The sequence below is a fragment of the Podarcis bocagei genome, assembly GCF_964188305.1.
Source record: "Podarcis bocagei genome assembly, chromosome: 17".
In the NCBI taxonomy this organism is placed as follows: domain Eukaryota; kingdom Metazoa; phylum Chordata; class Lepidosauria; order Squamata; family Lacertidae; genus Podarcis; species Podarcis bocagei.
The window spans coordinates 11,712,180-11,725,601 of record NC_138143.1 but is presented as its reverse complement, the minus strand read 5'-3'; the positions used below and the strand labels follow the sequence as shown (position 1 = coordinate 11,725,601).

The 13,422-nt window shown below is 40.9% G+C and overlaps 3 pseudogenes across 3 annotated transcripts in view; 2 read left to right on the top strand and 1 right to left on the bottom strand.

Annotated features, from left to right (window-relative positions):
- LOC308576751 (beta-1,3-galactosyltransferase 1 pseudogene) overlaps positions 1-13,422 on the top strand; it is a 154,385-nt pseudogene that overhangs the window by 58,674 nt on the left and 82,289 nt on the right. The gene's annotated exons all lie outside the window — the stretch shown is intronic.
- Positions 1-13,422, bottom strand: part of LOC308576824 (beta-1,3-galactosyltransferase 2 pseudogene) — a 62,996-nt pseudogene that overhangs the window by 35,886 nt on the left and 13,688 nt on the right. The window lies entirely within an intron of this gene.
- Positions 1-13,422, top strand: part of LOC308576786 (beta-1,3-galactosyltransferase 1 pseudogene) — a 43,846-nt pseudogene that overhangs the window by 27,873 nt on the left and 2,551 nt on the right. The window lies entirely within an intron of this gene.

The window sequence follows — 13,422 nt, the reverse complement described above, 5'->3', positions numbered from 1 at the left end:
TCTCCAGAATTTTATCTTTCTTCTCGTTTTGAGTTCTCTTCTTTATTGCATTCTGTTGTATCAAGAACCCTCTCATAACCGCTTTACTTGCGTCCCAGATTACTCTTTTTTCAACAGTAGTATTCATATTAATCTCGAAATAATCTCTCAAGGTTTTGGGGGCCTTCTTAATCACTTCTTCATCCCTAAACAAGGTGTCATTCATCCTCCATCTGAAAGAGCCAATTGGTGTTAGTTTCATCTCCATCTTTACAGCATTATGGTCGGAGCACGTTTTAGGGCAAATTTCCACTTTTCTTGTCTTTGGAGCCAGTCCTCTAGTTACCCAAATTTGGTCAATTCTTGTCCATGTCATTTTGGCTTCAGAAAAGAAAGTTCCCTCTCTACCCAAGGGGTTCTTTGTTCTCCAGATATCAACTAAATCCAAATTGTCAGTCATCTCAAAAAAGCTTTTCAGTAGTCTGCCGTCCTTAGTAACTACCTGTCTCTGTGCCTTGTCCATATTTGTAGATACCACTCCATTCAAATCCCCATCATGATCACATTGTAATCCAAATAGTCCATCAGAGTCTCATGCAACTTTTTTTAAAAATCTGATTTCCCCTCATTTGGTGCATAAACTCCTACTATCAAGAATTTCTCTCCTTGTAGTTGAATTTCAATTGCCACAAATCTTCCTTGGTCATCTTTAAATATAAATTTTGGTGATAGGCTCTCCTTTGCGTAAATCACTACTCCCCTTTTTTTGACTTTGTCCAATGAAATAAACTCTTGACCCAGTCTTTTGTTAATCAATACTTTTCTATGTAGCCTTACCACGTGTGTTTCCTGTAAACAAATCAAGTCCAATTGTTCCTTTTTTAATAAATGAAAGACTCTTTTCCTTTTTTTGAGGGGAGTTCAGACCATTAGTATTCCAGCTTAATAGTTGCAAAGCCATGATGCAATTACTCTGCTTTTCCTCCAACTGCACCAAGTGTTTGTTCTTGTTCTGTCGGTGGTGTTATTGTCACTTTCTCTGAGCAGTCCAATCCAAAGGGTAATGTAGCTATATCTAGTATTCCTCTTTTTGATAGTCCTTTGTCCAATACTTTTTGTTTTGGTCTTCTGTCTGTCGGTTCTCTGTCCAATGCACTTAGCTCTTCTCCAGATTCTTTCTGCAAGTCTTCTCCGTGATCTTTCAAAAATCTTTCTTTGTCGTCCACTGATCTTATTTTTATCTTTCTTCCTTTAAAGCTAAAAGATAGGCCTTGGGGGAATTCCCACCTAAAAATGATTCTGTTACTTCTCAACAGGGCAACCAAATCTCCGTAGTTGGACCTAAGGTCCAAAAGGTGTTTCGGAATATCTTTAAATATCTCCACTCTTGACTGATGTATTTCCAGAGTCTTCTGAAAGTGCAGGCTCAAAATTTTGTCTCTCTCCTCTTTTGTTCGGAGGGTAATCAAACAGTCTCTCACCCTGTTCTTCTTCCCCCCTCTTCCAAGCCTAAAAGCATTCACTATCTTAAATTATTCCTTCTCCAAATCTAAATCCCCAAAGTCTGCAAATTCCTGTGTAAGAAAGTCAGTCAGACTGTCCTTCTCTAGTTCAGGCACAGCCCTGATCCTCAAGTTCATTTGTTTCTCCTTCAATTCAATCATAGAAAGCGTCGACCTGTGATCCTCAAGTTGCCTATGTATGGCTGGTATCTTCTCCTCTACAGCAACTGCTTTTTCCTTGGCTTCTTCAGTGATCTGTCGGGTCGAAGTAGATTCCTGTAACAATTTCTCTATAGTTTCTGTATTAGTATTCACCTTTTGTCCCAAATTGTTAATGCTTATGGTATTTTGATCAATTTTGGTTGATGCTTCAGCCACTTGTTTACTTAACTTTTCCAGCGATTCATTTATTTTACCTAATGCAAGTGCTAAAACATCTTCAGATGTCATACCTTTTGACTTAGATTGTATAGATGCAGCCGCTGATGGTGCAGAAGGGCCAGATGTTGATGCTCTTCGCTGCCAGGATTTCCCAGACCTCGTTGTTTGTCTTGGAGCAGATCTACTTTTTCTTTTCCATCTGCCATAACACTTTAGCTGGAACCCAAGGTCAATCCCACGGAAACAATTTGTTTTGAAGTGGAAAATTCCCCTGGCCCAATTGTTGTAACAATTTCGAAGACTTCCTCTAGGGGAACACTGTAACAGTCAAAACTTGTTGCATTAAAGAACAACTCTTTTTAAGCCCCCATTTCACAAAATAAGCAACAATTTCAATTTCAGTTACTTTTCAGTTACTTTAAGCAGGAGCAGACAGCCAGAAACAATACATCTCCTTTGCAGAGCTAGCTGTCAAAGAGTACTCTGTTCACAAATAGCGCATTTCGCAATACGGCAGTCTTATTGTCCATTGGCAGCCCGTTCCCAGGTTTTAAGCAGTGCATTCTTATTTCCTTCCCTCTCTTTTACAGGAAAATATAGTTCAAACCTTTCCCCCCTCCTCTCCTGCAGCCAAGGGGGGAAATCACTTATTTTGACGTTAGGATTGTAGTCCTTCCCGATCGACTTTCCAGGTCTTTAGCTTACAGCTTCTTTGCTTTAGTCTATTTACAAGAAACGGAAGGCGGACTTCCTGTTTATGCCTTCCCGCTTCGGTGCCGAATTAAACCTTTTTTTCCTTCCTTTTTTCCAATTTGTCCTACTCACGGGTAGTTGCTTTTTGTACTCGAATTGTCACAGGAAGAAGTCAGCGCTCTCCGGTAACGGCTGTGCGGCTTCGCTCCGCAAAAGAAGCAGTTGACTCACAGCACCGCGCCACTCGCCCTGCTTCGCTCCGGAGCCCGTAGTTGGGTCCCTTTGCAAATTGGGGGGGCGCGAAAGGTGCCCGCCGAGTCCCACACTCACAGGCTTCACCCGCCTGTGATTTTTGAAGGGTCCCCGCTTTGCCGTAGCGGTACAGACCCGATTCCCGCAGAGCTGGTCCCTCCGAGTCAGAGGGAATCCGCCATTACTGATGGCGCCAACCCAGAAGTCGGCCCTCTGCCTGGTTCCCTGTAACTTGGCTTCTCGCAGCGAGGGAACCGCCAGTAGAATCAGAATCTCTCCCCTTCACTCTCTCTCTCTTTTTCTTTTTCTTTCTTCCTTTGTTTTTTGTTTTAATTTAGATTAGAGTTTTTCATGCTTTTTTGCATTGTAAAAAGTTATTTTGTAGTTGATATTAACATTTGTACATGTTCTTTTAAGCTTTAATAAAATCTACTGGGGATGGGGAATAAATGGGTGGGCTTATTTATCCCATTGTTGTATTTTTCACATCTAACTCAACAGTAACCAAGGCCGGCCCTGCCATGAGGAAAGAGTGAGGATTTATTGTCTTTATTGGCCAGTAAGGTTGACTCAGAGGAATCAGTTCCAAATTCTGAGAAGTGCTTACAGAGCAGGCGCTCTCTAATATACAATTCTTAAGGCATGAATATGCATAAGCTTCTGTCCAATCCTAGAATTACACTACTAATTACACTACTAACGAGATCCTTATATGGGCAACTCTAATTGCATATGCTTTAGAGGCAGAACAAAGACTATTTTTTAAGAGGCAGAACAAAGAATTTTTCCTGATACAATGGGGCAACTCTTTGGTGCAAAGGAAATTAGCTAGAGGTCTTTGCTTCAATTGTAACTTTTATTTTGAGTCTATTCTGAGTCTAATTTAGTCCAATATTAGCAATGGATAGTCCTCTTCCTTTAGTCTTGATTTTTAACCAGCTGGTGTCTTTCAATAAAGCAAGTACATAATTGTAATTCCATTAAGTTGAACGTCTTCAACAGTCAAATAGATCCTGAAACTTTCACAGAAGTGGACTTCCGGTCGGTGCCAGCGCTTAATGGCGGTCCTGCCTCCGAGCTCCGGAGAAGGACTGCTTCGCAAGTTCGGGTCTTACCCGCTACGGCGAGCGGGGGACCCCTAAAATCTCAGGCGCTGAAGCCTGAGAACAAGGAGACTCGGTGGGCACCTTTGCGCCCCCCGGTACCGTGAAAGAGCCTTTTTAAAGGCTACGGATCGACATCGGGAGTGAGCGCGGTGCTGAGAGTCGCTACCCAGCCTGCGAAGTGAAGCCGCGTCGCCATAAGCGGAGAGCGCCGATTTCTTCCTGAAAAGAAAATCTGGACGGAATTCCCGTGAGTAGGATTTGAAAAACAATTGGGACCCTTTTAAATCTTGAAAATTGAGCTAAAAGCGGGGGATTAAATCAAGGAAGTCTGCCTCCCCCCGACTGCATGAAAGTGAAAGCAACGGAACTTTAAACTTGCATCCGACGAAACCCGCTCTTTAATTAACCAAACCGGGCACTGAGACCTTAGATCTCCCCTCTAGCTAGCAGGGCAGAGGGGAGGTGAATGAGACTTTAAAAACTGCATGATTTACCTGAAGTAAAAAATCCTCTGCTGTCTCATCTATTGAAAGCACGAAACGGTCTGCCTTTTCAGAACAATAGGTCACTGAACTGACTTTTGTCTGCAAAGAGATACTGTGATACAAAGTCCACATAGTGACTGGCTACAGTGTATTATAAGGAGAAACAGCATAAACTGGGAAACTGTGGCAATTTGTAGCTACAAGCTTTTAGCAATATTGACTTTGACTGTGTTAATTTCTCTTTTCCATATCTTTGGACATTCTCCTTTGTTCTTGTACTCGGACACTTTATTTTATGGCCATTTTGATTTGCTCCCTCTAGAGGGTAAAGTAAAGTTCGACACGGCCTAGGACAGTGGAATTTTCCAACAGGAAACAGCTCCCGTGGGAAGTGACCTTGACATGAGTGGCGCACAAGAAGAGATTGTCACAAGAGCCAAAATTAGGCAACAACAACAACAGCTGCAACAGCAACAGACAAAGAAAAGAGGTTCAATTTCAGCTGCAACTCCAGGACCAGCAGGAACAACAGAACAGGAAAAAGGAGCAGCTGCCTCTATGGAAGCTGTGACAGACGCTCTGCTCAAGATAAATCAAACTCTGGAGTCTTTGACAAAACAGACTTCAGAAAATACACAAAAATTAACAGAAATATCAGCAAGATTAAACCAGAATACAGAATCTATAAATAAATTGGTGGAGGAAAACGCTACTACACGTCAAATTGCCGAGGATGCCAAAGCTGTTGCTGGAGAGACGCAAGAGAAATTAGAGCCGATTGCTAAGAAGGTCTATGAGCATGATGCAACTTTGGCCTTGTGGGAGTTACAGAGAAAAGAGAGAAATCTGAAATTAAGATCGATCCCGGAGAACGAGAGAGACAATCTTGCGGAATACCTGACACGGGAGTTTGTGGACTGCTGGGATCTGGACGAAGACGAATTTAAAATTACAACAGCTTTTAGACTGGGTAAAAAACAGGACAGAAAGACCCCGAGAGACTGCCTGATTACATTTAGATCCAAGGAGGAAAGAGACAAAATATTAGGACTACATTTTGAAAAGGCCTTGCAAATTGGCAACTCAACTGTACAGATCTTTAAAGACATCCCAAAATATATCTTGGACTTAAGAAACTTCTACAAGGACCTGGCTCTTTTGTTAAAGAAAAATAACATCCGCTTTAGGTGGGAATTTCCACAAGGACTGTCATTTGACTACAAGGCAAAAAAGGTGAAAATAAAGACAATTCAAGATAAAGACAAATTTTTGGCAAGAAATCAGGAGGACTTACAGAAGGGGACTGTGGATGTACTGGCAGAACAGAGGAGAGCACTTGATATCCTGAATCTCTCGATTGGACAAAAACCACCACCATCAGAAGAAGAGCAACAACTTGGAGCTGTTGGAGGAGCCTTAAGAAAATAACAAGATGGCTTTGCAATTCCTTAGTTGGAATTGTAATGGGCTCAATGGGCCTTTGAAGAGAAGACAAGTATTCCATATATTGAATAGAGAACAGTTGGACTTGATATGTCTACAAGAAACTCATATAACTAGAGCCCACAGGAGACTACTTACAAATAAAAGGCTAGGACAAGAATTTGTTTCATCAGACAAAGTTAAGAAAAGAGGAGTTGTAATATATGTGAAAGAAAAATGGGCTCCAAAAATGATATTTAAAGATGAACAAGGGAGATATCTGGCAGTGGAGATACAAGTACAAGGAGAAAAACTTTTAGTTGTTGGAATTTATGCACCAAATGAAGGCAAATCTGACTTCTTTAAGAGACTCCATGAAACCTTGACGGACTACCTAGACTACAATATGATAATTATGGGAGACATGAATGGCGTGGTCTCCACTAATATGGATAAGGCACAAAGACTAACAATCAGTAAGGAAGGGAGACTTCCTAAGACTTTCTTTGAAATGACTGAAAACATGGACTTGATAGATATATGGAGAACAAGGAACCCTCTGGAAAGAGAGGGAACCTTTTTCTCCCAAGCAATGTTGACCTGGACCAGAATTGATCAAATCTGGATTACTAGTGGTATGGCCCCAAAGATTAAGAAGGTGGAAATCTGCCCAAAAACTTGCTCCGACCATAACGCCGTGAAGATGGAAATGAAACTTACAACAACTGGTCAATTTAGATGGAGAATGAATGACGCCCTCTTTCGAGACAAGGAGATCCTTATGAAGGCCCAAAAAACCTTAAAAGACTATTTTGAAATAAATTTGAGGGCTGACGTTGAGAAAAGAGTGATCTGGGACGCAAGCAAAGCGGTGATGCGAGGCTTCTTGATTCAACAAAACTCAATAAAGAGGAAAAAACAAAATGAGAAAAAGGAAAAGATTTTGGAAAAGATAAAGGAAGGAGAGAAAAAATTAAGAGCAAAACCAAAGTCCCAGGAGATTTTAAGAGAGATCAAGCTATATCAATCACAATACATGGAATTGATGAACCTGGAGATTGAATGGAAGATAAAGCAGATGAAGCAAAAGACATTTGAATCAGCAAATAAATGTGGTAAACTTCTGGCCTGGCAACTGAAAAAAAGGCAGAAACTAAATACAGTTACAAGTTTAGAGGTGGATGGAAAGAATATCTCTAAACCTAATGAAATTAGAAATTGCTTCCTGAGTTATTTTAAAAAGCTTTATACTCAAGGCCCGCAAAATGAAGAAGATATAGATAAATTCCTTGACAAATATGGACTACAAAAAATCTCTCATCAAAACAAGATGGATTTGAACCAGAGAATAACAGAACAAGAGATAGAGGCTGCCATTCAGAATATGCAACTGGGCAAATCTCCAGGACCTGATGGATTAACTTCAAGATACTACAAATCGCTGAAGGAATGGCTGACTCAACCATTAAAAGAAGTCTGTAATGAGATCCTTGAAGGAAAAAAGACACCTGAATCGTGGAAAGAAGCATATATTTCACTCATACCAAAGACAGAGACTGAAAAGACTCAACTGAAGAACTACCGCCCAATATCACTACTTAATGTGGATTACAAAATCTTTGCAGACATTTTGGCAAAAAGATTTAAAAGAGTGTTGATGGAGAAGATTCATAGGGACCAAGCAGGCTTTCTCCCTAAAAGACACCTAGCAGACAATGTAAGGAATGTGATAGATATTTTGGAAAAGCTAGAGGTGAACATAAACACTAAAGCAGTATTGATCTTTGTGGACGCAGAGAAAGCCTTTGACAATATTTCTTGGAGCTTTATGATAAAGAATCTCCATGGGATGGGGGTAGGTCAAGGTTTTGAGAATGGTATAGCTGCAATATACTCTGAACAAAAAGCTAAATTGATTGTAAATAATGTAGTGACGGAGGAACTTAAGATAGAAAAAGGAACACGACAGGGGTGTCCAATTTCCCCATTACTTTTTATCTCAGTTCTGGAGGTGTTGCTGAATATGATAAGGGAAGACCAGCAGGTTAAGGGAGTGCAGGTCGGAGCTAAACATTACAAGCTAAGAGCGTTTGCAGATGATCTAGTATTGACTTTGCAAGAGCCAAACACTAGTACGAAAAGGGTTTTAGAAATAATACAACAGTTTGGCCAGGTAGCTGGATTCAAGCTGAATAAACAAAAAACCAAAGTCTTAGGAAAAAATTTAACAGAGATAGAAAAGGAGACGTTTCAAGAGGAGACAGGGTTGACACTGGTCAAGAAGGTGAAATACCTAGGGGTATATCTGACATCTAAAAATGTGAATTTGTATAAAGATAACTATGAAAAATGTTGGTCGGAAATCAAAAAAGATCTAGAAATATGGTCAAATTTGAAATTGTCAATGTTAGGCCGAATTGCTGTGATCAAAATGAATGTATTGCCTAGAATGTTATTTTTGTTCCAGACCTTGCAGATTCTGGACAAGATGGAATGTTTTAAGAGGTGGCAGAAAGATATTTCGAAATTTGTCTGGCAGGGCAAAAAGCCCAGAATCAAATTTAAAATATTGACAGATGCTAAAGAAAGAGGGGGTTTTGCCCTGCCGGACTTGAAATTGTATTATGAGGCAGCAGCATTTTGCTGGCTGAAAGAATGGATGCTCCTCGAAAACACAGACATCTTAGATCTGGAAGGTTTTAACAATGCTTTTGGTTGGCATGCATATCTATGGTATGACAAAGTTAATAGTGCCTTTAAGAACCACATTGTTAGAAAAGCACTGTTTAATGTTTGGATAAGATATAAAGATCTGTTGGAAAACAAAACCCCTAGATGGGTCTCACCAGTGGAGGCCAAGGCAGTGAAGAAACTCAATATGGAGGTCGGATGGCCGAAGTATTGGGAAATTCTGGAACATGATGGAGATAAGTTGAAATTGCAAAGTTATGAGAAACTGAAGCATAAGGTACAAAATTGGTTTCAATATCATCAAATAGTGGAATTTTTCAAACAGGACAGGAAAACCGGTTTCCAGATGGAAAAATCAAAATTAGAAACTGAATTGCTAGAACCTAGTACTAAGAATTTATCTAGAATGTATAACTTGTTGCTGAAATGGAATACACAGGAGGAAACAGTTAAATCAGCTATGATCAAGTGGGCACAGGATGTTGGTCATAACATCATGTCAGATGACTGGGAATGGTTATGGAACACCGGTATCAAATTTACGGCATGTAATGCCTTAAAGGAAAACATTATGAAAATGGTATACAGGTGGTACATGACCCCAGTCAAGCTGGCAAAAATTTATCATCTGCCCGATAACAAATGTTGGAAATGCAAAGAGACTGAAGGTACCTTCTACCACCTTTGGTGGACATGCCCGAAGATTAAGGCCTTCTGGGAAATGATCTATAATGAAATGAAAAAGGTACTTAAATGTACTTTTTCTAAAAAACCAGAGGCCTTTCTCTTGGGCATTGTCGGCCAATTGGTGTCAAAGAAGGATAGAGCCTTTTTCATGTACGCCACAACAGCAGCAAGAATACTCATCGCAAAGCACTGGAAGACACAAGATCTACCCACTCTGGAAGAATGGCAGATGAAAGTGATGGACTATATGACATTGGCCGAGATGACAGGCAGAATTCGTGACCAGGGAAAAGAGACAGTGGAAGAAGAATGGAGAAAATTCAAAAGTTACCTTAAGGACTATTATAAACTCAATGAATGTTAGAGTGTTTTGGTTCTTAGGAACAAAGGGATACAGTGACATAAGGTTAGAATATAGAGATGACTAAGATGACTGAGGTTGGAAAGTATCAATTGGGAGTTTTGAGTCTATTCTGAGTCTAATTTAGTCCAATATTAGCAATGGATAGTCCTCTTCCTTTAGTCTTGATTTTTAACCAGCTGGTGTCTTTCAATAAAGCAAGTACATAATTGTAATTCCATTAAGTTGAACGTCTTCAACAGTCAAATAGATCCTGAAACTTTCACAGAAGTGAGATAGTTTCCAGAGAGTCAGTCCAGTCTTTTTCCCCAGAAGGGAAATTTAAAGTACTCGTAACGTTATAATCTTCTTAGATTTAACCTCCATTTTAAGTCAAGTTCAATCTCACCGTGTGCTATGCCCAAGTTCAACTACAGTTCAGGTCAAGATCATTATCTTAGGAAAACTTGAGATTGGCATAAACGGAAGCTGGGTGCAGTCTTTTAATCCTAATTGTTCATTAGTTAACGTCTCTTCCAAAGTAAATTTCATCCACACATATATTTTGTGCCTATAGCACCAGTAATGGGAGCGGACTTCCTTTTTTTCACTCCCATTTTCTTGCCGAAATTAGCCAAATTAATTAATTCCTTAATATTTCCAATTGGCACAGTATGCTGGAAAGGCAACCACTCGTGACTGGATCAGAGGCTTTGCTTCTGTGGAGCTGCGCTGGTGCCTAGCTCACCAGCGCCTATGGCTCCCCCCCCTCCATTCCTTTCGCTGCAGTGCCATTAGTGAGCCGCAGGATCCCAGGACACCCCAATGCTCCTCATGGGTTTTGGGGGGGAGGCGCATCACTCTCGCACTCTTCCCCTTCACTCCACAAAGCCGAATCTGACATAGCTGTCAGATTCACGATCCGCCTGCCATGTTGCTGAGACCCGGAAGTAGGAAGTTTTTTAATGTTTAATGTTTTATTATTATATGTTGGAAACCACCCAGAGCAGGGTATAAATAGAATAGTAATAATAATAATAGTAATAGTAATAGTAATAGTAATAGTAATAGTAATAGTAATAAATAAATAATAATAAATAATAATAAATGAACAGGGCATCCCTATTTGGAGAAATAATGGAGGGTATGTGTAGTAACCTGGCGCCCAGCCAGTTGCCCCTCCCTCACCTGTCTTTGCTTCTCCAGCCAGAACAGGTTTTTGGAGCAAGGCTGGCAAGCCCGTCTACTTTTCCAGAAACAGGATAAAATAGAACCGGTAGGGCTGCCACCACTCCCTCAACCCAGGGTTACCAGAAGCCACAGCTCAAGGGAGCCAGCTGTGCTCCTTTGTTACCGGCTAACCCCCAAACTACAAGCTGTTTTCACAAGCTTGCAGGCAGAAAGCCTTTGATACAGCGCAACCAAGAAGTCTAGACGCTGGAATTAGCCATTCCCCCAGACAGGCACACACAACACAAGAATATGTCTTTCTTAAGATTTATTTTTTTAAAAAAAAAAACATGCTAATAAGCAGGCACTTCATTTGATACATTACAAGTACAGAAAAATAAAAACGTTGTAAATTATAGCTAGCTATATACTCACTTCTATACTCTAAGGCAAAGCTAGGATAGTTAGAGTCTTTCAGAAGTCCGCATCCAAAGGTCTCAGAAAATCTTCAAGGCAAAAGCACAAAAAGACGAAAAGACGGCTGCTTGGTGGACATCAGCAACCGGGTGATTCCTTGCAAAAATGCAGAGCGCGCGCTTACAAGCCCCTTTGCAAGATCTTTTATCCATAACTCACACGTGGACTTAGGAACCCCAAAACCCAATCAGAACCCTTTGATTACCTTTGAATTCTCCAATGAACGGCTTGAGGGCTAATAATTCTAACTTATTGCAGCTGAGCCAATTAAACCTTCAAAACCCAATTAAGCCTTCAGAACCCAGATCAAGGGGTTTCCTCCCTTCCCATGGAGACTGGTAGAACTTACGCAGATGTACATTCTTAAGCAATCAAGGATAGATAGCATTTCAAAGGGTATGGTCACAGCTTCGAACACAGGTGTTTAACCTTCAAATTAGCTCAACAATCCCTTTCCCATAGAAGTCCTTTCACACCCTTGGAGCCAGCGGGCCCACAAATGAAAGCAACAGGACAGCTCTCATACTCCTTACTGGTTTCCCACAAAGCCTCACTCTCCACTTGACCAAAGAATAGCTACCAGGGGAGTACTAACTTTACTACAGTATGCATTATATTAACACCCATTGGCACATGTATATAATTTATATAAAATAATCATTTATATAAAATACATTTATATAAAATAAATGTATCCCTTTCATCTTGTTCTTGTGTTTGGCTTTGGGTTCTGAGGGGCATGTTCTTCTTTTTTGGTGTGTGTGTGAGATTCAGCATGGGATTGGCATGCAGGTGGTGAGTCCTTCCAGGTGCCTCAGTGGTCCTGGAAAAAAGACTCTCCTGGAAGCAGAGTCCCTGCTCCCTCCCTTCTGTGTTAGCTGGATGACGTAGGCGTTGTCTCTTCCCCTTGTGCCACACCCTCCCTGGGGAAAGGTAAATTGCAGCTGACATGCAGCTGGAGTATTCTGTCAAAGGCAGCTGGTAACTTTGAGTGAACAGCACCTCAGGCAGGTAAGTGCTCACCTGAGAGAAGAGAATGGGAGAGGGGTAGAAAGGCCCTCAAGGAGGGAGAGAACAAATACCTGGAGCACTGAATGAGATTTCCTTGAAATTGATGATGGCAAAGGTGTTTCATAGAGCAGGCTTGTATTAATTTAACCATTTGCTTGGTCACCAAAGGTGACCAGGAGATGTATGCAGGTGAGTGAGCTGGGGGCTATGGTGGCTGAACACTCTTGTCTCTCATGTGGAAGCCCCTTGTGTTTTTATACTGTCTCTGGAGGAGACCTAGTCTAAGGTTGCTGAAATATACTCAGAGTCTAGAGTGGATTTCATGCTCTTTATTCAGCTCATAGTGGTGAGGAGGAATGAAAGTTTCCCCAAAGTATCTGCTTTATATACATTATGTACATAATGGGCTGCATGTGATTAGCTAAGGTTTCTTCCTTTTTATTCCAAGTTTTACCAAATGTGATTGCTCCTGAGTGACAGGGTCCAATTCAAAAGTACCCTCAAGCTGTAGACCTGCTCCTTCCAGCAGTTTATGAACATTTTGCATAGCATAGAGAAAGCAGATTTAGAAAGCCTTTTCTCCCTCTCTAATAACACTTGAACTTGTGGACGTTCAGTGAAGCTAAAGATAAAAGAAAGTACTTCATTACTTCAAACTATGGAACTCTCACCCCATTATGAGGCAGGAGTCGTAATTGCTTCCTTTTCGTTAAAGGTATTCTGTGGCCAAATATAGCCTATGTAGCCTGCCAATTAGGGCAAGTACAGGAGGTTGTTGACACTTCTTCCAGGAATCTTAATCCCAGTTTGGGATTCATCCAGTCCAGCCTTTCGCATGATGAATTCTGCATATAAGTTAAATAAGCAGGGAGACATTACACAGTACAGGCTTGTTGTACTCCTTTCCCAGTTTTGAACCAAGCAGTTGTTCCAGATCCAGTTCTAAGCTATTCCTGTTTCAGATGAATAACGTAGCGCTCTAAAGATGTTGAGATTTAGGCTACCTGTATTGCTTAATTTGCCTCCTGCACCTGCTGAATTTTTGTTTATGCTGCTGCTCTTTCAGTGCATTCTAAATTTTATGGCCTAATTTGGAAATACAGGGAGGAATTCCATGTAGCACAATGGCAATTGTTCCATCAGTGCAAGCTTTTCAGCTTACCAGACACCCTGGCACACACCCAGCTGGGCACTTTACCCAGAGTTTGTATTTCGTTTTGGAAGTG